The 27724-nt window shown below is 42.6% G+C and overlaps 1 pseudogene; it reads right to left on the bottom strand.

Moving 5' to 3' along the window:
- Positions 1 to 14554, bottom strand: part of LOC101318237 (thymidylate synthase-like) — a 45712-nt pseudogene extending 31158 nt beyond the window's left edge.
- Between the last annotated feature and the right edge of the window lie 13170 nt (positions 14555 to 27724).

The following is a 27724-nucleotide window of genomic DNA, read 5'->3' as shown; positions in this document are numbered from 1 at the left end:
GGTCCAATATACAAATCAATAGATTAAAGAATTAGATCTTCATTTTGGAAAGCTAAAGTGTTGAGTAGGAAATAAAATCTGTTAGGAGATTGAAGAAAGCATGAATGAGGATTTAGACCACATTTCCTAACTTTGCCTCCGAATTAATCTCTCCCTTCTCTGGGTACTTCTGTTAGTCACGTGCTTCTCACACCTTGTCTGTTACTACATGTCTGTTTTCATCTCCAAATCTTCTTGATGATAGGGTCACATTTAGTTACTTTATATTACCATAGCACCTAGCTTGTGCTATGCATAGAATGTGAATGCAATAGAATAATCATGGGTGTTACAACACATTCATTCAGTCAACAAATATTTGTTGGACATGTATTAGGTGCCCAGCTCAATATTAGATGATGACGGTGATGGCTAAGAAGACACCACCCTTACCCTCATGGAGCTCATAGACTGGTAGGAAAGCTTGATCCAATAATATAAGCATTCAATTTAAAATACATTCACAAACTTTGATGAATGATTTAAAGGAAAGGTACAATGCAGCAAAGCTATAAAATAGGGAAACCCCCTAAACTTGACAGCTATGTGCAAAAGAATCATACTGGACTACTTTCTCACACAAGATACAAAAATAAACTCAAAATGGATTAAAGACTTAAATGTAAGACCTGAAACCATAACACTCCAAGAGGAAAACAGAGGCAGTACGCTCTTTGACATTGGTCTTAGCAACAGTTTTTGGATCCATCTCCTCAGGCAAGGGAAACAAAAGCAAGTAAACAAACGGGACTATATCACCGTGAGTAGCTTTTGCACAGTGAAGGAAACTATCAACAAAATGAAAAGGTGGCCTACTAAATAGAAAATATTTGCAAACGATATATCTGATAAGGGTTAATATCCAAAATATACAAAAAACTCATATAACTCAACATCAAAAAAAACAAAGAACAAAAAGCTTGATTAAAAAATGGGCTGGGGCTTCCCTGGTGGCGCAGTGGTTGAGAGTCCGCCTGCCGATGCAGGGGACACGGGTTCATGCCCCGGTCCAGGGGGACCCCACATGCCGCGGAGCGGCTGGGCGCGTGAGCCACGGCCGCCGGGCCTGCGCGTCCGGAGCCTGTGCTCCGCGGCGGGAGAGGCCCGCGTACCGCAAAAAAAAAAAAAGGCTGAAGACCTGAATAGATGTTTTTCCCAACATCCTTACAGATGTTGTAAGGAGACAGAAAGTAGAATGGTGGTTGCCAGGGATCTGGGGGAGGGAAAATGAAGAGTTTGTGTTTAATGAGTATAGAGTTTCAGTTTTGCAAGATAAAAATAGCTCTATGGATGTTGGGTGGTGATGGTTGCACAGTGATGTGAATGTAGTTAATGCCACAGAACTGTAAAAATGGTTAGTATGGTAAATTTTATGTTACATGTATTATATCACAGTTAAAAAAAAGAAAGTTATACCTGTGACTGAGGAAGCAGGGGGCCACCCACAGCCCTAAGATATGGTGTGTCCCATGCAATATTTGGGACGTACTTACGCTAAAAAATGATTTGTTATTTATCTGAGATTCATATTTAATTGTCATGCACTTTTTATTTGCAAACTCTGGCAACCCTACCCAAGAAGCCACACTTGCCATTTGAACCAGAACTTGCTTTGAGTGATGAAAGCTAGCAATAGCATTCTAAGAAATGTAAAATACCAGAGAACTCTATCTTATCCTTTTTCACCTGTGTTACTTCCCTGCGTTAGCCAGCTACTTACACTGAGAATGATGACGTACGTAAAAGGAAAGACCAGGCAACCTAGAGTTCCTATTCCTTTCAGTCCTTCCTTAGTCATCAGTTAGCCTAAGGTAGAGGGTTGGTTGCTAGAATATGCATGTATCAAGAAGTGAAATAAAAACAATTGAATTAGTTTTGTGCAGTGTTTCCACTGTTTTCATAAGAGCTAAATGAATATACAAGCTATGAGAAAATAAAATAGGGAAACCCAAGAAAACTTTCCTAAGGAAATGGTGTTTGTGGTGAGATCTGAAAAATGAGCAGGCATTAATCAGGTGAAGGAAAGATATGGGGTGTAAAAATAAGGGCAGAGACCTTAAGATGAAAGGACGCATGATGATTTGAGGAATTGATTGGGGCCGGGATGGCTGGAGCACAGATATACAGATGAGTCTGGAGTGAGTAACATGGCCTGGCCACTCAGAACCCTGTAGGCTGGATTAGTGGTTGTCCTAAGCATATCGAGAAGCCACTGCAGAGCTTTAAGCACCTTTAAGACTGTTCAGGCTGCAGTGTATCGCAGGAGAACAAAAGTGACTGTGAGAAGGCCAGTTCAGAGATACTTGCTGTACGATGGTGCTTTGAATCAGAGATCTCAGTGGTTGAGCTGGAGAGAAGCAGATGGAATTGAGGGTTTTAGGAGGACTTGATGAGGGTTAAATAAGGAGCTGACAGCGTGCAAGGTGTTGGATAATTCCTAAGTACCTGGCTTGTGAAACTTGAGAAGTGAGGGTGTTGGTCCTTGGGTGGAGGACACTAGGAGAGAGCTGGGTTTCAGAGAGGACAGGTGGGAGTGGGTTGTGATTGAGATTGGGCACTTGTGGAGGTATTGGTTAGGCAGCTGGGATTGTGGACCTTGGTTACACTCTCCCTAACCACAATTAAAATTTGTGATATCTTTCAAAGGTAAAGGGAAAGCAAAAGTATTTTGGATGAAAAATGAATACAGAAGGACTAACTCGCCTGCCTCTGATTTATTATCCTGGGCAGATACCCCGGAGCTGTGTCTGATAGGAAATCCCAGTGCTGGGGGTGGCTTGAAGTAAAATGATATAGACCAGGATCATCCTTTGTAAGTTTTATAGATGAGATGGTAGCTTCTTCAGACTGTGACACCACATCCTTTGGTATCTTCCCATCCATGTTTAAAAATCTGAGCTTCCTTCTTACAAGATCTTGCATGACTTGGCCTCAGTCTACGTCTCTAATGTCATCTGGCTTTCCTCTCCCTAGATTCTAGCCAGGCTGGCTCCCTGCTTGTTCCTTTCACGAACCAAACTTGCTCTGCCTCAGGCCTTTTGAACTCGAGTTCTCTTCTTGGTGTGCACCTCCCTTGCTCTATTAATGACAGCTCCTTCTCTGCACGAGGTTTAAGCTTAAATTCCTCCTCCTCAGTGGAGCCTTCCCTGTTCATCCAACCTAAACACTTGTGCTCATCACTTTCTATTCCATTACCCTGTTTTATTTTCTTCATTTATCTCACACTCGCCTAAATTGGGCTTACGTATTTTCTCATCTATTTCTCCCTATTGAATGAACCCTTATGAGAATGGCAACTGGGTCTACTACCTTGTTCAGTGCCTTCAGACCTATCACAGAGTCTGTTAAGGTGGAGGTGCTCAATACACTTCTGCTTAGGGAATGAGTTCTATTAGGCATTGGGAAAACACAGATAAATGTTGAGTAGGAATCTAAATCTTGAGGGCTGCAAGTGTCAGACTTTGGAGTAACATTGGTGCTCTAGAGAAGGGTAGGGTGTGGGGGACAAGTTCTGTGCAGAGATATGAAGGCCAAGTAGTTCTGAAAAGTCCACTAGAAACATTCTTAGCCCTCCTCAGACTCACTGACCTGTATTAACCCAAATCCCCTTCCCTATGATAACGTGGGGAAGCACCTCAAACACCACAGCTCGAAGGCTACTACCTGGTATACCTGGTACTGCTGTTGCCAGCATGTACGTTGTATATAGAAACAATGTAAGCTCCCTCTTTGAGAAAGAAAATATAAAATCAGAAGCATGAGTCTCCTTTAAGAGAAAAATCATCTTTAATTAAAGGAAAACTAGTAAACAGTCTGCTTGGACCTAAAATTCCTTCGTTTCTGCATGCTATTAAATTGGATTTATGATCTAATAAAGCAAACAAAGGGCTTTGGATAGCTGAACAATAAACTAAGATGAAAATTTTTGAGAAAGATTGAAATCGATTAAACCCTGTTCTCTACAATAAGGGACAGATTTCTTCTCTGGATTTTTCTTCCATACAATATAAAGAGATAGGGACTGTCTTGCTGTCAGATTGTCTTGCTACAAGACTACACTTCTATGCTTGTAAAGCTTATTTTAATCGTTGCAGAAAATCATAAAACATGGCCGGTTTAGGGAATAATCACAGGTTAGAAATTTTACCCACTTAATCAACTCAGATATAACTGAACCTAAAATAAACTTTCTAGCAACAATGTAGAGAATGAATCCCCAAAATGAAGAGCTGGTTCTGATCTGAATCCTGAATAGCATCAGTCAGTGACAGCCCGCTGCACTTGCTCCTAGTATCGGCTGGGGTCATCTCCAGGGTCATATCCCAGATGGAACTTGGAAGGTCACTGCCAACGTCTGCCTCTCTGATCTTTTAGCTCATTTTTTGTATGCTTAAGTCCTTGATCAACCCTCTTATGATTGAGATATTCTTTTAAAAAACCATTATTTTTCTGCACATAAAAGTTACATGTATATATTGTAGGAAGTACAGAAAAATATAAAGGAGATAGAAATCCCTGTATCATATCATCAAAGGGAAAAAAAGGTTAATATTTTGGGGTATTTTTACCTGGGCTAAGTTGTTTTATTTTTTTAGAAAATTTGTCTTATAATGTGTTATTTCCTGCTTTTTCTTTTTAGTTAACATATCATGAACATTTCCCCATGACATAAACTGCTTTTTTGTGAAAATAATATTAATGGCCCCATAAATATTCCATTGTATAGATTACCATTCCCTTACTTTTATTTATTTATTTAATACATTTATTTATTTATTTATTTATTTGGCTGCCTTGGGTCTTTGTTGCTGCGCGCGGGCTTTCTCTAGTTGTGGTGAGCGGGGGCTACTCTTTGTTGTGATGTGCGGGCTTTTCATTGTGGTGGCTTCTCGTTGCAGAGCGAGGGCTCTAGGCTCATGGGCTTCAGTAGTTGTGGCACATGGCTCAGTAGCTGTGGCTCATGGGTTCAGTAGCTGTGGCTTGCAGGTTCAGTAGCTGTGGCTTGCAGGCTCTAGAGCGCAGGCTCAGTAGTTGTGGTGCACGGGCTTAGTTGCTCCGCAGCATGTGGGATCTTCCCGGACCAGGGATCGAACCTGTGTCTCCTGCATTGGCAGGTGGATTCTTAACCATTGTGCCACCAGGGAAGTCCCTCCCCTACTTTCATTTATTTATTTTTGGCTGTGTTGGGTCTTCATTTCTGTGCGTGGGCTTTCTCTAGTTGCGGCGAGCGGGGGCCACTCTTCATCGCAGTGCGCGGGCCTCTCACTGTCGCGGCCTCTCTTGCTGCGGAGCACAAGCTCCAGACGCGCAGGCTCAGTAGTTGCGGCTCACGGGCCTAGTTGCTCCGCGGCATGTGGGATCTTCCCAGACCAGGGCTCGAACCTGTGTCCCCTGCATTGGCAGGCAGATTCTCAACCACTGCACCACCAGGGAAGCCCCCCCTCCGCTACTTTTAGACGAGTGGATTGTTTCCAGTCTCTTCCCTCTCTATCTTGTTCCCGCCCTCCCTGCCTTCCTTGAATTTTGTAAATCTCAGTTAAGCTGTTAATTCTTTTCAAGATGGCAGATTGAGGTATATAGTTAAGTCATAACTTGATAATCTTTAGTAACATACCACATTTTATTAATTATTAGTAGTCACAGAAAAATGAAAAAAATGTAGAGTTGGAAGAGATGGTTGAGTAAGTATTGCCAAATACCAAACTTTTATTTTCAGTGAAGGTGAGGTTTAGTTTTAGGACCAACATTATACAGAGAAAGGTTTCACTGTCATATAGACTAGTTTCCATTCAGACTACAAAATGCTTCCGGCTCTGTCACATAAAATGAGATGTGTTTACGGAAACTTCTTGGTTTGCAGCTTCAAATCTGAGTTGCTCTTGGCATTTGTCTCCTTTCCTGCCAGGCAGAGGTGCTCTGTGCAGTTTCTGCTCCACACCACTGGCTACGTGATTCTGTTCCTCTCAACATGTTATATTCTGCATCGAGTTCTGGTAGCCCATGTGATTCTTTGCTTCCTTGTATTCTTTATCATGGTGCCATTTTGGGCAAGAATCCTTCAAGACCGTGACTAATATTTTTCTTATGGACATCAAACAGATAGTGGGGCATCTGAACCGAGGCCTGTTACCTTTTCCCAATCAGTGAAATCCTGGATGTGCTTATCGAAGTGAGCGTCACTCATCTAGCTAGGTGAATAGTTGCCCACTGGATTTAGCAGCTGATTCTCCTAGAGATGATCCATATTCTTTTAGTTACAGGGATAAGCAACAGAATGTTGTGTTGGTGGAGAAGGTGGTTGCAGTAACGACGGGGGTATTTTTGAGTAGAAAATACACAATAAACCCAGTGTAAAGCATGGAAGGTCTGGATTCCAGGTTTAGGATGAAGCTGGGAAAAATTCTCAGGGTTCCCTTGTGAAGAACTTTTCTTCCGTGTTCAGGAAGAGGTGATAAAGGATCAGATGTGATAGCCCCTTGGTCTTCTTTACTCCTTTTCCAGGGAGAGCTGCATTCTTCATAGAGGAGCTGCAGTAGCAGTGGCAGAAAGTGCCAGGTAGGTCAAAATAGTGAGAGTCCCAGCGGTGAGTAGCCACAGTGCACTGTGGTCCAGATGGCAGAGCTAGTCAGCTGTACTGCTAAGAAGGTGGCTTCTAATTTGTTTTTATCAGTAATTTTTTATGAACAGCTTTGTTGGATTAGAGTTCTAGAAGTATTTGGGAAGATGTAAATGCTCGATCACTTTTCGTATGAAAACTCAGTTTCTTTTTTTTCTTTTTTTCTTTTTTTTTGCGGTACGCGGGCCTCTCACTGTTGCGGCCTCTCCCGTTGTGGAGCACAGGCTCCGGACGCGCAGGCTCAGTGGCCATGGCTCACGGGCCCAGCCGCTCCGCGGCATGTGGGATCCTCCCGGACCGGGGCACGAACCCACGTCCCCTGCATCGGCAGGCGGACTCTCAACCACTGCTCCACCAGGGAAGCCCTGTTTCTTTTTTTAAACTGTGTTGGTGGAAGTCACACAGTCAGTCCTTGGAAGAGTCTGGGAGAGTTCAGGCCAGTGGCCGGAGTTCACAGAGTCTGTGAGGACAGCACTGGGGTCCAGGCTGCTTCTCTGCATCAGTAGTGACATGTTAGGCTGAGGTCTCTGCTTGCACCTAACATTTCCCTTTAGAAAACATCTTGCCTCTCTCAGGATTTCAGGTCTCATTGCTGCGAGTTCAGGAAGAGGCGGTGTAGTCAGGGTGGAAACAGGTACTTGGGGTCGCCTCAGGAGTGAGCAGTAGAGGGCTGTGTGTATGGTTGCAGGTGGTGGCATCCTCACAGGATTGATTTTGTATATTGATGGAAGTCCTGGCTGACTACGTTATTATTCATGGCAACAATTTTAGGTAGTTAATTATTTATTACATCCTTTCCCCCTAGTGGATGTAACGGAACAAGAATCTTTATACCAGGGCTACACAAGTGTTGTCCTTTTACCTTTTGTAATGGAAGGCACTTTTGCCAGTTTAAAGATAATTGCTATCATTAAATATTGATAGAGCCTTTTTTTTTTTTTAAGTTTCTAGAAGTTAAAATGAAGGGAACAACTGGGAAATATAATCAATGTGCCCTGGACTTTTCATCCAATGAGACTTGGACCTCAAGGAGTAAGAAAATTATGTGGAAGGAGGATGCCTTCCTATTTGTTTTTTAACAACAGGCCTCCCAGGTTCTAATTATTGCCTGACATGTGAGCCAAAGGAGACATTTTACAAGGCAGAATATAAGAAAGAACTAGCACTTTACTACTGATATCAAACCAGAGTATAACTGTGTGTCTTCTATAACTGAGGGCATGCTGCCCTGAAAAGGGTTTAGAGGGAAGTTGTTAGGTGTAAATTGGCCTCAGCAATAGAAGCAAGGCTAATTAGAAGAAGGCAAAGGCCTCTGACATCACTATGCAGAATGGAGTCTCAGGCTTGAACAACTACAACAGTGGCAGGCTCTGGACAGATGAAAGCAGAGGAAATTGTGAGTGGGAATGGACCTTGTCTTTAGCAGTAGAAGGAACAGAGCAGTCAAACCCTGGAGCCCTGTCCTGTAGGGCTTTGGCTGCCTTGAGAAGCGCACACGCTCTACCTTTTTCCTCCTGTCCCAGGTTACTCTCCAATGGCATTTACTTTTATACGAATAAAATGAAGTTGCTCATTCACTTTCTCTTTCCAAAAAGGATTTGAAGAAGTTAATGGAACATCAAGGGTGAACTCAAATGGAGGAAAATAACTTACAAATAGGTAATGTGGAGTCTCAAGCGGGAGACTGTGCCTGTGGGATGAGGGAGGGGACGGGTTTGCCTAGTAGCAATGGCGATGGCATGCTATGGTGGCTGTGGGGAGCTGTTTAACAGAAGATTGCTGCATGTGTGTGTGTGTGTGTGTGTGTGTGTGTGTGTGTGCGCGCGTGCGCATGTGTGTTTGTGTATGTGTAGGGTGGTCATTTTAACCTCCTATTACTGGGTCAGCCTGCAGCCACTGTTAAGGCTTCACAGATTTGGAAGGGCTGTGTGTTTCATTTGGGGAAATTTAAAGGTCTCCCTTAACATTTAGCCACCCCTGGAGGCCCCAGTCTGGTTAGGAATGTTTCGGTGGGTGAATGGCAGAGCTCTTTGGCACTGGCAGCTGGAACCTTGCACACACACACTTCTTCCTTCCTCTGATTGTGTTAAGTCAGCGTAGCCCTCGGACCCCGTGGCTGGCAGTCCGGGGACGTCCCCCCGTTGGTTTTGTCAGGGCAGTATTGGGAATTTTTGGTGGCATCTTTTACCAGCTCTCAAAATTTTCTCAGATACATCTTGATGAGATGAGACCTAGAAGAAAAAGGGAAATCTTATTGGGATTGAACAAAAAATACAACATTTGAAATAACATTTTGAAATAAAATTGGCTGTAGCAACGGAGAACTTAGGACTGTGGATAGTGGTATGTTAAAATTCACATGCCTCACACAGATGTGCAGAGCAAATGGAGTTTCTTTGTTTCCTAAAACTGATGTAATCTTCCTTTACCAGACCACACTCAAGCTGGGTGGGGGTAGGTAGTGGGAAGTGTGGAAATTAACTTTAAACTTGTCAATTTATGCTATCTCTGTACCTTTGGGTTTAAATAGTCTCTCTTGGATGACTAAGTTCCCTTTGGGTAAATATTCAGTCTTTTAGATGCCCATCCCCCTGCCCCTCCCACTCTAAAATGGTACCTAGATAGATGGAAGGGTAGGGTGTGTGTGACCTCGTGTTAGCAGGGGAGAGATGGGACCCATGCAGTGTCCTCGTGTTAGCAGGGGAGAGATGGACCCATGCAGTGTCCTTTGGTTCCTCATTGATCTTCACCGGGCCATGGCTGATCTGTCTGTTCCCTATGCTACTGTTGGAGAGGGCCTATCTGCTCATTTGGAGGTCAGATCCCCAATATTGAGTTCTTGCTTTAGGCTCTGATCATGAAGCCCTTGACTGCAGCAACCATTTTGTCCTAATTGCAGCTCCTCACAGGTCCCCTCTGGTTTCTGAACCCCTGTTCCGGAGCAGGTGAGAGGTCCCAGATCTCTTGATACCTTCTTTTTTTTTTTTTTAAACTTAAAAAAAAAAATTAATTTTTGGCTGCGTTGGGTCTTCGTTGCTGTGTGCAGGCTTTCTCTAGTTGCGGCGAGTGGGGGCTACTCTTCGTTGTGGTGTGCAGGCTTCTCACTGCGGTGGCTTCTCTTGTTGTGGAGCACGGGCTCTATGCACGTGGGCTTCAGTAGTTGTGGCTCACGGGCTCTAGAGCGCAGGCTCAGTAGTTGTGGCACACGGGCTTAGTTGCTCCGCCACATGTGGGATCTTTCTGGGCCAGGGCTCGAACCCGTGTCCCCTGCATCGGCAGGCGGATTCTTAACCACTCCGCCGCCAGGGAAGCCCTTGGATGCCTTCTTAAAAAAGTTTTTTTTTATTGAAGTATAGTTGATTTATAATGTTGAATTAGTTTCAGGTGCACAGCGAAGTGATTCAGTTATATATATATATATATATATATATATATATATATATATATATATATATTTGTTTTTCAAATTCTTTTCCATTCTAGGTTATTCCAAGACACTGAGTATAGTTCCCCGTGCTATACAGTAGGTCCTTGCTGGTTGCATGCCTTGCTCAAGCCTTGGGCAGCCAGGAGCACTGCCAGGGCTCCTCTGTCTAGGCTCCTCCCTCTACCAGGGCTGCACTTTTTTCCCATGCTGCTTAGGATGAAGCCCTCCCTGTAGCCTCACAGGCTTCCCAAGCTCTGCCCAGGAAAGGACACCAAATCACAAATCCTACCAAAAGCTCCAGTGCTTATCTGTGTCTGTCTGTGTGGATGTTTCTAACATGCCTCCTACTCCCAGAGCCCCACTTCAGAGTGGACAGTGAAATCACGGGCATTTGATCTCTCCTCCCCATATTGCACTGGGATTTGGAAGTGGAAAGCTTTCCATTTTCTCTTCCTGTCTGGAAGGGCCTTTCTCCACATCGTATTCTCCTCCTTCCTGATGTGGCATTGACTTTTGCCTCCTGTTGCACCATCATAACGGAGTGGCTGCCAGGGAACAAGAACCATACATCAGTAATAGTTTCACAAATATTTTCCCAGTTATGTGCATATTAGGAGACAGTGGGGAGCCCCTGGCATCCTTACAGTTGTTGTGGAAGTTTTCTGTTGTAACAGTTGTTGGGAATGGAAGAGGAGTGGTGGTTGATCAAATACTATGTATGGTTTTACTAAACATTAAAATCATAAATGTGGGAACTGGAAACCTTTTGCCTCTGCAAATTGAGCATCCACAGTTTTGTGTTAGAAACTGCTATTAAAACTCCCTGCTTTCAGAACTTGGCTGCTGTAAAGGTCCTGAAAAAAAATTGCAGTTTGGCTGGAAATGTTCATGCTTGGTTTCAGCACATTCACAGAACATTCACAGGAAATAATTGCAAGTTCACACAATATGATCTGTGTGGGTGTGATTCAGATCAGCTCTCAAGAGCACAGAATGAAGGCTCTCAGCCATTTATGCAAAGAAACATTAAAATAATGATAAAGGGATCCAGTATGATTGAGGGGAGTGGAAAAGAATTAGATATTAAGGCACAAGTTTTTATCTTTTTGGGAATCAAAAGCTGCTGGGCACATCAATGGATTTGAACTTCTATTGAGAAGTACTCTTAGGGTTTTAAGGACTTGAGTCGTGTTAGTTTTGTTTGCTGAATCCTGGTCATAATAACATTTCATTTTGTGGGGAAATAATAGGAGGCAGGAACAACGAAGGAGCACAGAAGGGGACTTACTCTTTATAAAAAAAAAGTGCGAAAGATTTGAGACTTGACTCTCACCAAATGGGGAAGAAAGTATCTTTGTGCAGCCAATCTTGTGTCCTGAGAGACCTCTGAGTACCAAACCTTGATCTGAACACTGTGAGGGCTAAGTGGGAAGGTGGAAGATGGGACCTGACCTTGAGATTCATATAACCTATTCTGGGAGGTAGAACATTCTTACGTGGAAGTATGGCTTCACAAAACTAAATACAAGTTAACACCAATTAAGAGGTGCCCAAATGAAAACAGAAATCTGAAAACATGAACCTGGAAGACTAGAATCATGTATATAAAACAGCTATATGTATGACTAATGATCAAATATACGATAAAGACATAAATATATAGTTCAATTTAACCATAATTATAGCTCGCATCTGAGTTGTACTTGACAGTTTTCAGAGCATTTTCAGATACTTATTTTCACATTTTTCACATACAGTTGTTACAGCATGGACTCACCACTGCTGTTCTCCACCACTAGAACCGTGCCTAACATGTAGTGGGCACTCAGTTTTTTTTTCTTAATGACTTAAAACAACAAACATTTATCATCTCACACACCTTCTTTGTGAGAGGCCTCGCGATGGCGGCTAGCTGCCTCCAGGGTGAGCAGTGCAAGAGACAGCAGTGATTATTTGTTGAATGAATGAACCATATAGTTTCAAGGAGCCTCAGAGGTATTCTGGATCCTCCTCCAATTCAAGCAGTTTTCTTCACTGATAGTGTTTAAACATTTCCAGTGACGGTGAGCACATGGCCTCTTCAAGTGGCCCATTCCATCGTCAATAATGAAATCAGCTACCACGCTGGACATTATGCTAGGTCATCTTCCTACCACACTGTGCTCCCTCCTGTCAAATACCTCTGATTATAAGAAAGCTCTTTCTTGCTTTGAATTGAAATCTGCCTCTTACCACCTTCCTCCAACTGTATTCATTTTGTTCTCCTAAGCTTTAGATGGGGTGCCCATCAGGACACTTTTGAGAAAAATTGAGAGTTTTGAAAGTGAAAGGAGCTACAAATAATTAAAATGAACGTGTTTTGATGTGTTTTCTAATTCATTAGCGAAGTTTTTTTTTTTGGATTTTACACCAACTTTATTAAAAATTTTTCAAGTTCAATTACTGTAACCATGTATATAAATAAAAAATTAGTAAATTTTACCATTATAGTTATATTTTTGTTGGTGGAATGTTGCATTATTTGGACATAATTATAAATTATGTTATACTGTAATCAATGCCAAGTCATTTCTGCTCCATAGGTTGTACCTATATATTTTTTGTTGTTGTTTGTACTAGGAAATATATCAGACTTATCTGAACAGCCATTGACACAGCATGATTAGAACACATGGATTTTAATCAAGGTTTTCTTTTCAGCTGCTCTCTCCATGGGTTCCTTAATTTAGTAAGAATATTGCTTTGACCATGACACTGTACTCTGAAAATTATATTTCCACCATAGAAATTTTAATATCCACTCTTGAACTTCTTCATGAGATGAGTAGAAATACTGAAAATATTAGAGCTATTTTTGGAATGAACTGATTTTCTCTTTGAAACTTCAGTCCTGATCCTGATGGAAAACTGACAGTTTTTAACTGAAGTTTTTCTGCTTACAGAGTCCATCCATGCAGCCTTCTCTTTATTTTTGGTATATGCACAGAAACATTTGGAATATAAAATAAGTGAAATTAATTTAGAAGGACAGTCATTTGATCTAGATCAACAGTTGTGTCTCACAGAGTGATATATAAATAAATCTTGTGCAGTTGAAAGTGTTAAACCTTTATCTTTGGGCACAGTCTTCTGAAAATAGCTTTTGAAGTAGACGCTGACTCTTTTCAGAGATTCGTGTCTTCAGGTTTTCATGTGGTCAGTGACATCACTATAGCCCCCACGGTGGATGGTAACTCTTAACATTCTTGAAAAATAGAAATTTAGTACTTATTATTTTATTAATAAGCACTTAAAAAATCATTGCTGCGAAAGGTTTATTACAAAATAAAAAAGCATTACCAAATAATAAAACTCCCTACAATAAATGGCAAAAACACTGGAGTAGGGTGTTTAGACTACTTTCTGTGTTGTAGTCTACGGCAGGACAGGCCAGAGTCCGCTTTAAATTTCCCACATTTCCCACTCTTTGGTGCGGTGGTCCCCAACATTTTTGGCACCAGGGACCGGTTTCGTGGAAGACATTTTTTCCACTGGCGTGGGTGCGGGTGGGGGTGGGGAATGGTTCGGGTGGTGATGTGAGCGATGGGGAGCGATGGGAAGCGGCAGATGAAGCTTCGCTCGCTCGCCTGCCCGCCACTCACCTCCTGCTGTGCGGACCGTTCCTAACGGCCCCAGGGTCCAAGGCCTGGGGCTTGGGAACCCCTGCTTTGGTGAACTGGGGGGTGTGCCGTCTTTGTGCATCCAGACATCTCAGGGGCCAGTCCACCAAGCTGCCAGTAGAGGGAGCAATGCTGAATCTGTCTTCCACACCTGAGATGGGTAGTTTCTCCTGTGTTTGTATACGAATGTCGTTTATCATATGGGTGAGTGAGCACCCTGCATGCTGTTCTTGAAAGGGAGGTACTGGTTACATTGCCTCTGGAAAGAGTCTGGAAAAGAGAGATGGGTTGTTAATCCTCTTTCAGTTGGAAACCATGTGTAAAAGTTAGATCTCTGTTCATTGCATATAGGTCTTACACAAAGTTAAGTGAAAATTAAGGCGGAAGGCGGAAGTACAAAGTGGAAGTCTACCAAACCCATTCTGAGTTATCTTCATGCAGCTTTAATAAAAATGTTTCCAATAGGACGAAGGCTAAACTGGCCCTGGGTCAACAGACAAAGCCAGTACCGTCCTAGGGACAATGAGAGTTATGTTCATTCTAGTTAAGGAGAAGTAACTGCTCTCCTTCACCATGGCTTAGCCCTTCTCATGTTCGAAGCTTCCTTCTTTGCTTCAATTGACCTCTTCTCTGAGCTAAGCATCCTCAGTTCCTTCCTCTGTTAATCCTATGAAGGAGATGCCTGTAATGTCCTCTCTCTGGGTGAAGGGTAGGACTATTCAGTGTCCTTACTTTTACTTCATGTTTGATGAGCTGATCAACCACCTGTTCCCACCTATGTGGGTCAGCTCCTCTGGCACTGCCCTTGGACATGATGGGCTACGTGCGGTATATAGGAAAAAAGAATTCCGGGACAAGATAGGCAGCTATTTCGTGCTCCCAGTTCTGCCCAGAGGACAGACTGTGTTTCTCTGCTTCCTTCCCCCCACCTCCATTCATTTTACCTGTCCTGTGCTGTCTTCTCTGCCAGCCTCTTCTATGCCACTTGCTTCTTTGGAAGCTCGGCTTTGAATCTGGGTCTGTCCTAAGTTATCTAAAAGCCAGTGGAGAGGATGATGAGTTGGCTTCTTCTGTCTTATCACGGTGGTCTGGCTCACCTCTATTCTTCCTTTAACCTATGACATTCACATGCTTTCTACACCTGGCAGTTCTTATAAAATTCGTGTGTACATAACTTGTTACCTTAAATGAGCACTTTTTTCATGGTAGAGGAAGAAGAGGAACACATTATCCTGGAGTCAGAATTGAACTTAGTTCTCAGACTTTGTCTACTGCTTATTTCCGCAAAACGCGTTATATGTGCCCTTATAGAACTGCTGGTTGCTCTTTAATTTAGATGCCTGTTGTATAGACCATCAGGCACGAGGAACACACCCTCACGTCTCCTTCTAGAGAACCTCCCTAGATCTCCTTTCCCTACCTCACCTGTGCTCATTACATTGCTGCCCACATTGCTCCAGGCAGAGGGTGAAAACATCGGAGGGAGATGTCAAGGCGGTGAGCGCAAGGCTGGACAACTTTACAAAGTGATCAGTCAGAGCAGAAGATTGTAGATTGTGGTGTAAGTGATTCCTGTCCCACTCTTCACCCATAGAAATGGTGCAGGGTTTAGACTTGCTAATGGGCTCACAGAATGCTGTTGCTGGTCAGAATCTTTGCAATCATATGTGTCCAATCCTTTCATTTTACAGAAGAGAAATCAGAAGTTCAGGGAGATGTCAGTCTGGGAGTAGAATATGTGTCCCTTGACTCTGCTCATCACAGAGTCTTCTTATTCATGGGTACCTGGCATAGTAAGAGTTGGGGGACAGAAGAGAAAAGAGCAGGGATTTTGGAAAAAGCATTGGTCTGGGAGTCAGGAAATTTCTGTTCTAATACCATTTCTGTCATCACATATCTGCATGATTTTAGGAAGTCAGTTTCCTTCTTTAAGCATCAGTAACCTTATTTATGAATTGATAATGTCTAATGTCTCTTCCATCTCTAAAGTTCCACTGTGTGGTTGCTTTTCTTCTAGCATTTGCTGAGACTTACTATGGGTTAGGTCCTGTGCTAAACACATATTTAACCTGTAAACGATTCTGAGGTACATTCTGTTATTATCCCATTTTACAGATGAGGAATCTGGAAAACAGAGGTTAAATAAATTGCTCAAGTTTCCAGAGCTAATAAGTGGCAGAGTTTGGAACATAACTCCAAAGCACACCCAGTGAGTGGAAGATAAACGTATGCATGTGTGTGTGTGTGTGTGTGTGTGTGTGTGTACACGTAAAGGAGTTCCTGAATCTGCTGTATGTACTGGGGCACCAAGGAGGTGTTTAGTATTAAAGGCTGAGAAACATTGAATTGAGTCCTAGGAGCAAATGTAAGATAATAGGTTTTGGGTAAATATGTTGCCCGCTGATGCCAGTTGAAGTCTTTGTGCAGATTGTTGAAAATGAAAGCATTTTCTTATTGAGCTACCGGACACATGCCTCATAGCTCTTAGTTCATTCTGGCTTCATAAAATGCCTTTGTTCGCTGTCATTTGCAATTACATTTCCCTGATTGCCTCCTCAAGTTAAAGTATTCTTCTCCACTTTCATAAAAAAGAGGCTAAAAATAATAGGCAATATTATAATAGTCAATTCATCATCAGAGAATTGATTTAAGATCTATTATGACAGGCAAGCAAAAGTGAAATTTTAATGAAGACTCTTGAACAACACTTTTTCCTCTTTGATTCTTTAATAGACTGACAGTTTGTCATTTTTAAAAGGGTTTGTATTTTGCACTGTCGTTATGCTGGGTATAGTGCCATATAGTCTCTCTTACGAGGTGACGTCTCGAACAGAGCAATACTCCAGGTTTCCCATCTCCCAAGGGAAATGTGTATAGCATTACTTCTTGAAGTGCATGGTTTTTATATAGCAGTAATCCTCACATTTTTCTTTATTGAAGAATAATTTACATGTAGTAAAATGCACAGATCTTAAGTTCAATGATTTCTGATAAGTACATACACCTGGGTTATCATTCGAATCGCGATACGAAACATTTTTTTAATCTTTGAAAGTTCCCATGTGCCCCTTTTTAGTCAAATCCTCCCACTCAAGACAACCACTGTAGATACATTTTTTTCGGCCTATTGTTTGACTTCATATAAATGGAATAATTAGTCAACATATTGTTTTGAGATTCATCCATGTTGTTCCATGTATTCATAGCTTTTCCCTTTTTATTGCTGGGTAATATTCATATCCCATTGTATGAACATACCACAGTTTAGTTACTTGCCTGTTGGTAGATGTTTGGGTTGTTTCCAGTTTTTGAGTATTATGAATAAAGGTGCTATGTGTAACTGTGTGTAACTGTGTCATGCATGTTCATTTCTCTTGGGTATAAACCTCGGAGTGAAATTGATGGGTCATAGGGTGTGTAAGTATTTAACAGTCCTCAAACTTTTGCATCCTGGTCCTACCTATGAAAAACAGTCTAAGAGATTTGCTAATGTAACATGTATCTCTCTGGGGTATGATGTTCCTGATATTCAGGAGCTGATTTATTTTGGGGGGAGGTTAACTTCGAGTCCACTCAGATCATGAAGATATCCCTTTACCTAGACAGTTGTTTACTTTTTGATTAAATGATACTTAGTAAATTTATCAGTAACTTGTTTAGAGTCTAAGATATCTAAGTCCTGAATGCTGGGAATACAAAGATATGTGATCCCTACTCTGCAAGAGCTCACGGTCAGGTGGGGAAGACAGTCATGTGAACAAACAATTGCAGCCTCACGAAAACGCTGCAATGGCTAGTGTGTCGGAGGAGCATTTATCTCTATCTGTGGAGATCATGAGAGGGTTTACAAAGGAGGAGACATCTGAGCTGAGTTTTGAAGGATGTCTAGAGGTCCAATAGGTGGCAGGGATGTGAGCCATTGCAAGGGGTGGGAACATACAGCTTGACACACGAGGGGAACTGCACGTTCGAATGACTTATATGGACTTCCAAAGGTGGGCAAAGGTCAGATTGTGAGAGGTTTTGCAAACTCTTTGGACTCATGATTATAGAAATAGTGATTTTATCAAAGGAAAACAGTATCACAAATTACTGTTGGCTGCACTGGTAAAGAGAACCCTTTACAAACCCAGACTTTTGAATTTCCACCGCGTCACTTTGGATTACCCAAGGTGTCAAGAAACTTTACGTTCTATGGCCACATTGGGGGCTCAGGCAAAAGGTCCCCTCTTTTGGGATCACTGGCCTCCATGAGGACAATTCTGCCTATGTCTCCTCCTCCAAGGAGGCTCCAAGGAGCCTTTTCCTCAGTTATCCTCTCCTACTTGCATCCTTGATATTAGCAGGGAGTGTGAATAAGGGGGATCCTTGTCTCCAACCCTTACTGACACTACCACAATTTTCCTTTCTTCCCTACCTTCTCCAGAACAATAATAGCTCCCTTTCCCCCTTGCCAACTAAGGAAAGACAAAATCTCTTTCCAGGTTATTTTCTTTTTCCATTTTCTTGTGCTCAGTCATTAAATCTGGCCAACCTCCCACTCTCAGCCCCCAGGAGGTGTGTTCATTTCCCAGGTTTGCCAGGCCATTCGAGAAGTCGAGTCTCTGCAGCAATTCACTGGGGATTATAAAGACAAAACCTACAGCTCATTAGCAAAACTGCTACCCAACTCCTATTGGATTCTTTTGGTGACACCTTCCTCTCTGCTTCTGTCCTGTCCCCAGTGCGTTGGCTGCCAGTTTGAGAAAGAAAGGGTGTTAAAGGATGACCTCTGAAGTGGACATCCTTCTTATTGCCTTTCCTGGGGTGACCATTCTACAGCCTGAAGCAAACCTGGGAATCTTCCACAAGGTCAGTGAGGCACAGATGGTGCTGACTTGTTCTCTGTCTCCACTGAGGACCCAACAACGGGAAGTGGCTCAAATTGTCGTAGAAAGTGTTAAGTCAACCACATATAGGGCCATGTAATCATCTACCCAAAAACAGGATAAAATTACCTCCTCAAGGGAATCCTGGAGCTTAAAAATACATTTCAATGATAATTGCAGAGCATTTATTTACTCATTCATTCATCAGATATTTTTTAAGCTCCTGTTGTGTGTCAAGGGCTTTTCTAAAAAGGAAACAGAAATCAGTAAGATTTGATTCCTGCTCTCATAGAGCTCACAGTCTAGCTGGAGATACACATGCACACACAGGTAATACCTCACAACATGTTGAGTCTTATAACAGAGTCATGTGCAGCAGGGGGCCCCAACCCCTGCTGTAGACTGGTACTGGTCCATGGTCTGTTAGGAACCGGGCCGCACAGCAGGAGGTGAGCGGTGGGCAAGCGAGTGAAGCTTCATCTACTGCTCCCCATAGCTCCCCATCTCTCGCATCACCTCCTGACCCATCCCCCCCATTGCTCACATTACCACCTGACCCATCTTCCCTGCCCTGTCGGTGGAAAAATTGTTTCCACAAAACCGGTCCCTGGTGCCAAAAATGTTGGGGACTGTTGATGTACAGCGTACCTGAGAAGCAGCACAAAACCACCTGGAAGGTTTAAGCAAGTCTCCCAGAGATGGTGATACTGAGTTGACCTTGAGGACACGTAGGAGTTCACCAGGTGGGCCTTAGTGCAAAAACCCTTTATCCTTTTTTTTTTTCTTTTTAACATCTTTATTGGAGTATAATTGCTTTACAATGGTGTGTTAGTTTCTGCTTTTTAACAAAGTGAATCAGTTATACATATACATATGTTCCCATATCTCTTCCCTCTTGCGTCTCCCTCCCTCCCACCCTCCCTATCCCACCCCTCCAGGCGGTCACAAGCACCGAGCTGATCTCCCTGTGCTATGCGGCTGCTTCCCGTTAGCTATCGACCTTACGTTTAGTAGTGTATATACGTCCGTGCCTCTCTCGCGCTTTGTCACAGCTTACCCTTCCCCTTCCCCATATCCTCAAGTCCATTCTCCAGTAGGTCTGTGTCTTTATTCCTATCTTACCCCTAGGTTCTTCAAGACATTTTTTTTTCTTAAATTCTATATATATGTGTTAGCATACGGTATTTGTCTTTTTCTTTCTCACTTCACTCTGTATGACAGACTCTAGGTCTATCCACCTCATTACAAATAGCTCAATTCCGTTTCTTTTTATGGCTGAGTAATACTCCATTGTATATATGTGCCACATCTTCTTTATCCATTCATCCGATGATGGACCCTTAGGTTTTTTCCATCTCCGGGCTATTGTAAATAGAGCTGCAATGAACATTTTGGTACATGACTCTTTGAATTATGGTTTTCTCAGGGTATATGCCCAGTAGTGGGATTGCTGGGTCATATGGTAGTTCTATTTGTAGTTTTTTAAGGAACCTCCATACTATTCTCCACAGTGGCTGTATCAATTTACATTCCCACCAACAGTGCAAGAGGGTTCCCTTTTCTCCACACCCTCTCCAGCATTTATTGTTTCTAGATTTTTTGATGATGGCCATTCTGACTGGTGTGAGATGATATCTCATTGTAGTTTTGATTTGCATTTCTCTAATGATTAATGATGTTGAGCATTCTTTCTTGTGTTTGTTGGCAGTCTGTATATCTTCTTTGGAGAAATGTCTATTTAGGTCTTCTGCCCATTTTTGGATTGGGTTGTTTGATTTTTTCTTATTGAGCTGCATGAGCTGCTTATAAATTTTGGAGATTAATCCTTTGTCAGTTGCTTCATTTGCAAATATTTTCTCCCATTCTGAGGGTTGTCTTTTGGTCTTGTTTATGGTTTCCTTTGCTGCGCAAAAGCTTTGAAGTTTCATTAGGTCCCATTTGTTTATTTTTGTCTTTATTTCCATTTCTCTAGGAGGTGGGTCAAAAAGAATCTTGCTGTGATTTATGTCATAGAGTGTTCTGCCTATATTTTCCTCTAAGCGTTTGATAGTTTCTGGCCTTACATTTAGGTCTTTAATCCATTTTGAGCTTATTTTTGTGTATGGTGTTAGGGAGTGATCTAATCTCATACTTTTACATGTACCTGTCCAGTTTTCCCAGCACCACTTATTGAAGAGGCTGTCCTTTCTCCACTGTACATTCCTGCCTCCTTTATCAAAGATAAGGTGACCATATGTGCGTGGGTTTATCTCTGGGCTTTCTATCCTTTTCCGTTGATCTATATTTCTGTTTTTGTGCCAGTACCATACTGTCTTGACTAGTGTAGCTTTGTAGTATAGTCTGAAGTCAGGGAGCCTGATTCCTCCAGCTCCATTTTTTGTTCTCAAGATTGCTTTGGCTATTCGGGGTCTTTTGTGTTTCCATACAAATTGTGAAATTTTTTTGTTCTAGTTCTGTGAAAAATGCCAGTGGTAGTTTGATAGGGATTGCATTGAATCTGTAGATTGCTTTGGGTAGTACAGTCATTTTCACAGTGTTGATTCTTCCAATCCAAGAACATGGTATATCTCTCCATCTATTTGGATCATCTTTAATTTCTTTCATCAGTGTCTTATAATTTTCTGCATACTGGTCTTTTGTCTCCTTAGGTAGGTAGGTTTATTCCTAGATATTTTATTCTTTTTGTTGCAATGGTAAATGGGAGTGTTTTCTTGATTTCACTTTCAGATTTTTCATCATTAGTGTATAGGAATGCCAGACATTTCTGTGCATTAATTTTGTATCCTGCTACTTTACCAAATTCATTTATTAGCTCTGGTAGTTTTCTGGTAGCATCTTTAGGATTCTCTACGTATAGTATCATGTCATCTGCAAACAGAGACAGCTTTACTTTTTCTTTTCTGATTTGGATTCCTTTTATTTCCTTTTCTTCTCTGATTGCTGTGGCTAAAACTTCCAAAACTATGTTGAATAAGAGTGGTGAGAGTGTGCAACCTTGTCTTTTTCCTGATCTCAGTGGAAATGCGTTCAGTTTTTCACCATTGAGGACAATGTTGGCCGTGGGTTTGTCATATATGGCCTTTATTATGTTGAGGAAAGTTCCCTCTATGCCTATTTTCTGCAGGGTTTTTATCATAAATGGGTGTTGAATTTTGTCAAAAGCTTTCTCTGGATCTATTGAGATGACCATATGATTTTTCTCCTTCAGTTTGTTAATCTGGTGTATCATGTTGATTGATTTGCGTATATTGAAGAATACTTGCATTCCTGGAATAAACCCCACTTGATCATGGTGTATGATCCATTTAATGTGCTGTTGGATTCTGTTTGCTAGTAATTTGTTGAAGATTTTTGCATCTATGTTCATCAGTGATATTGGCCTGTAGTTTTCTTTCTTTGTCTGGTTTTGGTATCAGGGTGATGGTGGCCTCGTAGAATGAGTTTGGGAGTGTTCCTCCCTCTGCTATATTTTGGAAGAGTTTGAGAAGGATAGGTGTTAGCTCTTCTCTAAATGTTTGATAGAATTCGCCTGTGAAGGCATCTGGTCCTGGGCTTTTGTTTGTTGGAAGATTCTTAATCACAGTTTCAATTTCAGTGCTTGTGATTGGTGTGTTCATATTTTCTATTTCTTCCTGATTCAGTCTTGGCATGTTGTGCATTTCTAAGAATCTGTCCATTTCTTCCAGGTTGTCCATTTTTTTGGCATAGAGTTGCTTGTAGTAATCTCTCATAATCTTTTGTATTTCTGCAGTGTCAGTTGTTACTTCTCCTTTTTCATTTCTAATTCTATTGATTTGAGTCTTCTCCCTTTTTTCTTGATGAGTCTGGCTAATGGTTTATCAATTTTGTTTATCTTCTCAAAGAACCAGCTTTTAGTTTTATAGATCTTTGCTATCGTTTCCTTCATTTCCTTTTCATTTATTTCTGATCTTTATGATTTCTTTCCTTTTGCTAACTTTGGGGGTTTTTTTGTTCTTCTTTCTCTAATTGCTTTAGGTGCAAGGTTAGGTTGTTTATTCGAGATGTTTCCTGTTTCTTAAGGTAGGACTGTATTGCTACAAACTTCCCTCTTAGAACTGCTTTTGCTGCATCCCATAGGTTTTGGGTCGTCATGTCTCCATTGTCATTTGTTTCTAGGTATTTTTTGATATCCTTTTTGATTTCTTCAGGGATCACTTCGTTATTAAGTAGTGTATTGTTTAGCCTCCATGTGTTTGTATTTTTCACAGATCTTTTCCTATAATTGATATCTAGTCTCATAGGGTTGTGGTCGGAAAAGATACTTGATACAATTTCAATTTTCTTAAATTTACCAAGGCTTGATTTGTGACCCAAGATATGATCTATCCTGGAGAATGTTCCATGAGCACTTGAGAAAAATGTGTACTCTGTTGTTTTTGGATGGAATGTCCTATAAATATCAATTAAGTCCATCTTGTTTAATGTATCATTTAAAGCTTGTGTTTCCTTATTTATTTTCATTTTGGATGATCTGTCCATTGGTGAAAGTGGGGTGTTAAAGTCCCCTACTATGAATGTGTTACTGTCGATTTCCCCTTTTATGGCTGTTAGTATTTGTCTTATGTATTGAGGTGCTCCTATGTTGGGTGCATAAATATTTACTATTGTTATATCTTCTTCTTGGATCGATCCCTTGATCATTATGTAGTGTCCTTCTTTGTCTCTTCTAATAGTCTTTATTTTAAAGTCTATTTTGTCTGATATGAGAATTGGTACTCCAGCTTTCTTTTGGTTTCTATTTGCATGAAATATCTTTTTCCATCCCCTTACTTTCAGTCTGTATGTTTCTCTAGGTCTGAAGTGGGTCTCTTGTAGACAGCAAATATCTGGGTCTTGTTTTTGTATCCATTCAGCCAAACTGTGTCTTTTGGTGGGAGCATTTAGTCCATTTACATTTAAGGTAATTATCGATATGTATGTTCCCATTCCCATTTTCTTAATTGTTTTGGGTTCGTTATTGTAGGTCTTTTCCTTCTCTTGTGTTTCTTGCCTAGAGAAGTTCCTTTAGCAGTTGTTGTAAAGCTGGTTTGGTGGTGCTGAACTCTCTCAGCTTTTGCTTGTCTGTAAAGATTTTAATTTCTCCATCAAATCTGAATGAGATCCTTGCTGGGTAGAGTAATCTTGGTTGCAGGTTTTTCTCCTTCATCACTTTAAATATGTCCTGCCAGTCCCTTCTGGCTTGCAGAGCTTCTGCTGAAAGATCAGCTGTTAACCTTATGGGGATTCCCTTGTGTGTTATTTGTTTTTCCCTTGCTGCTTTTAATATGTTTTCTTTGTATTTAATTTTTGACAGTTTGATTAATATGTGTCTTGGTGTGTTTCTCCTTGGATTTATCCTGTATGGGACTCTCTGTGTTTCCTGGACTTGATTAACTATTTCCTTTCCCATATTAGGGAAGTTTTCAACCATAATCTCTTCAAATATTTTCTCAGTCCCTTTCTTTTTCTCTTCTTCTTCTGGAACCCCTGTAATTCGAATGTTGGTGTGTTTAATGTTGTCCCAGAGGTCTCTGAGACTGTCCTCAGTTCTTTTCATTCTTTTTTCTTTATTCTGCTTTGCAGTAGTTATTTCCGCTATTTTATCTTCCAGGTCACTTATTCGTTCTTGTGCCTCACTTATTCTGCTATTGATGCCATCTAGAGTATTTTTAATTTAATTTATTGTGTTGTTCATCATTGTTTGTTTCATCTTTAGTTCTTCTAGGTCCTTGTTAAATGTTTCTTGCATTTTGTCTATTCTATTTCCAAGATTTGGGATCATCTTTACTATGATTATTCGAATTTTTTTTCAGGTAGACTGCCTATTTCCTCTTCATTTTGTAGGTCTGGTGGGTTTTTATCTTGCTCCTTCATCTGTTGTGTGTTTTTCTGTCTTCTCATTTTGCTTATCTTACTGTGTTTGGGGTCTCCTTTTCGCAGGCTGCAGGTTCGTAGTTCCCGTTGTTTTTGGTGTCTGTCCCCAGTGGCTAAGGTTGGTTCAGTGGGTTGTGTAGGCTTTCTGGTGGAGGGGACTAGTGCCTGTGTTCTGGTGGATGAGGCTGGATCTTGTCTTTCTGGTGGGCAGGTCCACGTCTGGTGGTGTGTTTTGGGGTGTCTGTGGACTTATTATGATTTTAGACAGCCTCTCTGCTAATGGATGGGGTTGTGTTCCTGTCTTGCTAGTTGTTTGGCATAGGATGTCCAGCACTGTAGCTTGCTGGTCGTTGAGTGAAGCTGGGTGCTGGTGTTGAGATGGAGATCTCTGGGAGATTTTCGCCATTTGATATTATGTGGAGCTGGGAGGTCTCTTGTGGACCAGTGTCCTGAAGTTGGCTCTCCCACCTCAGAGGCACAGCACTGACTCCTGGCTGAAGCACCAAGAGCCTTTCTTCCACACGGCTCCTTAATTTGGGATGATTCGTAGTCTTTTCATGTATTCCACAGATGCAGGGCACATCAAGTTGATTGTGGAGCTTTAATCCGCTGCTCCTGTGGCTGCTGGGAGAGATTTCCCTTTCTCTTCTTTGTTCTCATAGCTCCCAGGTGCTCAGCTTTGGGTTCGGCCCCGCCTCTGCGTGTAGGTCTCTGGAGCTCGTCTTTTCTTCGCTCAGACAGGACGGGGTTAAAGGAGCCGCTGATTCGGGGGCTGTGGCTCACTCAGGCCGGGGAGAGGGAGGGGCACGGAGGGCGGGGCGAGCCTGCGGCTGCAGAGGCCGGCGTGACGTTGCACCAGCCTCAGGCGCGCCGTGCGTTCTTCCGGGGAAGTCGTCCCTGGATCCCGGTACCCTGGCAGTGGCGGGCTGCACAGGCTCCCCGGAAGGGGGGCTGTGGGTAGTGACCTGTGCTCGCACACAGGCTTCTTGGCGGCGGCAGCAGCAGCCTTAGCGTCTCATACCGGTCTCTGGGGTCCGCGCTTTTAGCCGCGGCTCGCGCCCGTCTCGGGCTCCTTTAAGCAGCGCTCTTAATCCCCTCTCCTCGAGCACCAGGAAACAAAGAGGTAAGAAAAGGTCTCTTGCCTCTTCGGCAGGTGCAGACTTTTCTCCAGACTCCCTCCCAGCTAGCCATGGAGCACTAACCCCCTGCAGGCTGTGTTCACGCCGCCAACCCCAGTCCTCTCCCTGCGCTCCGACCGAAACCCGAGCCTCAGCTCCCAGCCCCGCCCGCCTCGGCGGGTGAGCAGACGAGCCTCTCGGCCTGGTTAGTGCTGGTCGGCACCGATCCTTTGTGCGGGAATCTCCCCGCTTTGCCCTGCGCACCCCTGTTGCTGTGTTCTCCTCCGCAGCTCCGAAGCTTTCCCCCTCCGCCACCCGCAGTCTCTGCCTGCGAAGGGGCTTCCTAGTGTTTGGAAACCTTTCCTCTTTCATAGCTCCCTCCCACTGGTGCAGGTCCCGTCCCTACTCTTTTGTCTCTGTTGTTTCTTTTTTCTTTTGCCCTACCCAGGTACGTGGGGGGTTTCTTGCATTTTGGGAGGTCTGAGGTCTAATGCCAGCGTTCAGTAGGTGTTCTGTAGGAGTTGTTACATGGGTAGATGTATTTCTGGTGTATTTGTGGGGAGGAAGGTGATCTTCGCATCTTACTCTTCCGCCATCTTCCCGGAAAAACCCTTTATGCTTATTCTCCTGACGTCAGAGGCACTGAGACCTACGGTGGAAGAGGTACCATTAAAGGTGGGAAAATGGGAGAGAGAGGGCACAGTTTCTCATTAAACACCTGTGATTGATATTAGTCCAGGTGAGAGGGAAGTCATTTACCCTTCGTGGGCAGAAGTGGCAGATTTTTTTCAAAGTAAAAATCACGCTGATGCAGAATCTATATTATGCCAACTCTGGTGAGAATTTCGGCGGCCTTTGCTCTTCACTTAGGGCTCAGAACTCCACTTGAGTTCTGAGGTTGACTGTACTGATCATTGACCATGATGTTGGAAAGGATGTTAGCAAGGGATTTTTTAGTTCTCCAATTTCTTTTGTCACTTTAATTAATTAGTTTAATTAATTAATTTTCTTAGTTCTATTGAGATGTAACTGATATATGCCTCCAATTTTATAGTTGAAGAAACCGACTTGTTCAGTGTCACACTACTGAGGTGGCAATGGTGTGCATGTCTTCCTGGCTAACAGTCTCAACTGAAAGCAGCAGTAATAAAGGCAGATGACTAGCCATTAGGTCTGTGGCACTTCCAGAGGGCGAGAGAAGGCAGGAGAGGGGCCAGATTTGATCATCAATACTTAGGATAAGGTTGAGAAGGGTGAGTGTGGCAGGGACTCACGGACATCAGCAACACACAGGACTGTGTTCAATGTGGGCAGGTGGGCTGTAAAGCCGGATCCATGCTCTGAGCCAGAGGGTGACGAGAGTTATCCCTTTGGGATCTCAACCACACCTTTTGTCTGTCTAATGCCCTTTATCTCCACATAGTAAAGCCGTATTTGGAGCCCTAACCCTGCCTGGCTCCACACTGCTGCAGCCTTCCTCTTCCAGCTGGTCCTAGGGAGTTTTTTTGCTGCATTTCCTGGGGTGGTGACCTTAAGTCTCCCTGGTGGGTGGACTCTTATTCTGAGCTCACATTATGTGGGAGCAACAATAGGACGATAGCATTTTAGAGCTGGAGGCCAGACCACGTGAATGTAGATATACAGGAAAGGAAGAGGCTATAGGTTTACAAGATGGGTCCCTCAGGGTACATTTGAGAAGAACCTAGTTTGCTTTCTGTTTGCTGAGCTGCGACAACAGAATTGTATAGAAAACCAAAGTATACCCGCGAATTAAACAAGATAGAAGCTTGTTTGCCTTTCTGGTAAAGTCTGGGCAGCTGGATCAGGAATGTGTCACTCTGTAGTGTCAGAGACCCCTCCTTCTATCTCTCTGCTTGTCTGCGTGTGACCACAACTGCATGGTCCAACATGGCAACCTGGCCATCTAGCTTGCAGGAGAAAGGGATAAAGAAGAGGCAAAGCGTGCACTCATGAGGATGATTGAGTTAAAGGTGGTGAATGAAAACTACCACATGCTACAGCTGTCTGCTTCCCATTGACCATAATGTAGTCCATGCCCACACTTAACTGCAAGGGAGTCTGGGAAATAGTATTTATACCAGGTAGCCAAAGCATCTACCTAA

Source organism: Tursiops truncatus, chromosome 11 (genome assembly GCF_011762595.2).
Source record: "Tursiops truncatus isolate mTurTru1 chromosome 11, mTurTru1.mat.Y, whole genome shotgun sequence".
In the NCBI taxonomy this organism is placed as follows: Eukaryota; Metazoa; Chordata; class Mammalia; order Artiodactyla; family Delphinidae; genus Tursiops; species Tursiops truncatus.
This window is presented reverse-complemented; position numbering and strand designations above follow the sequence as displayed.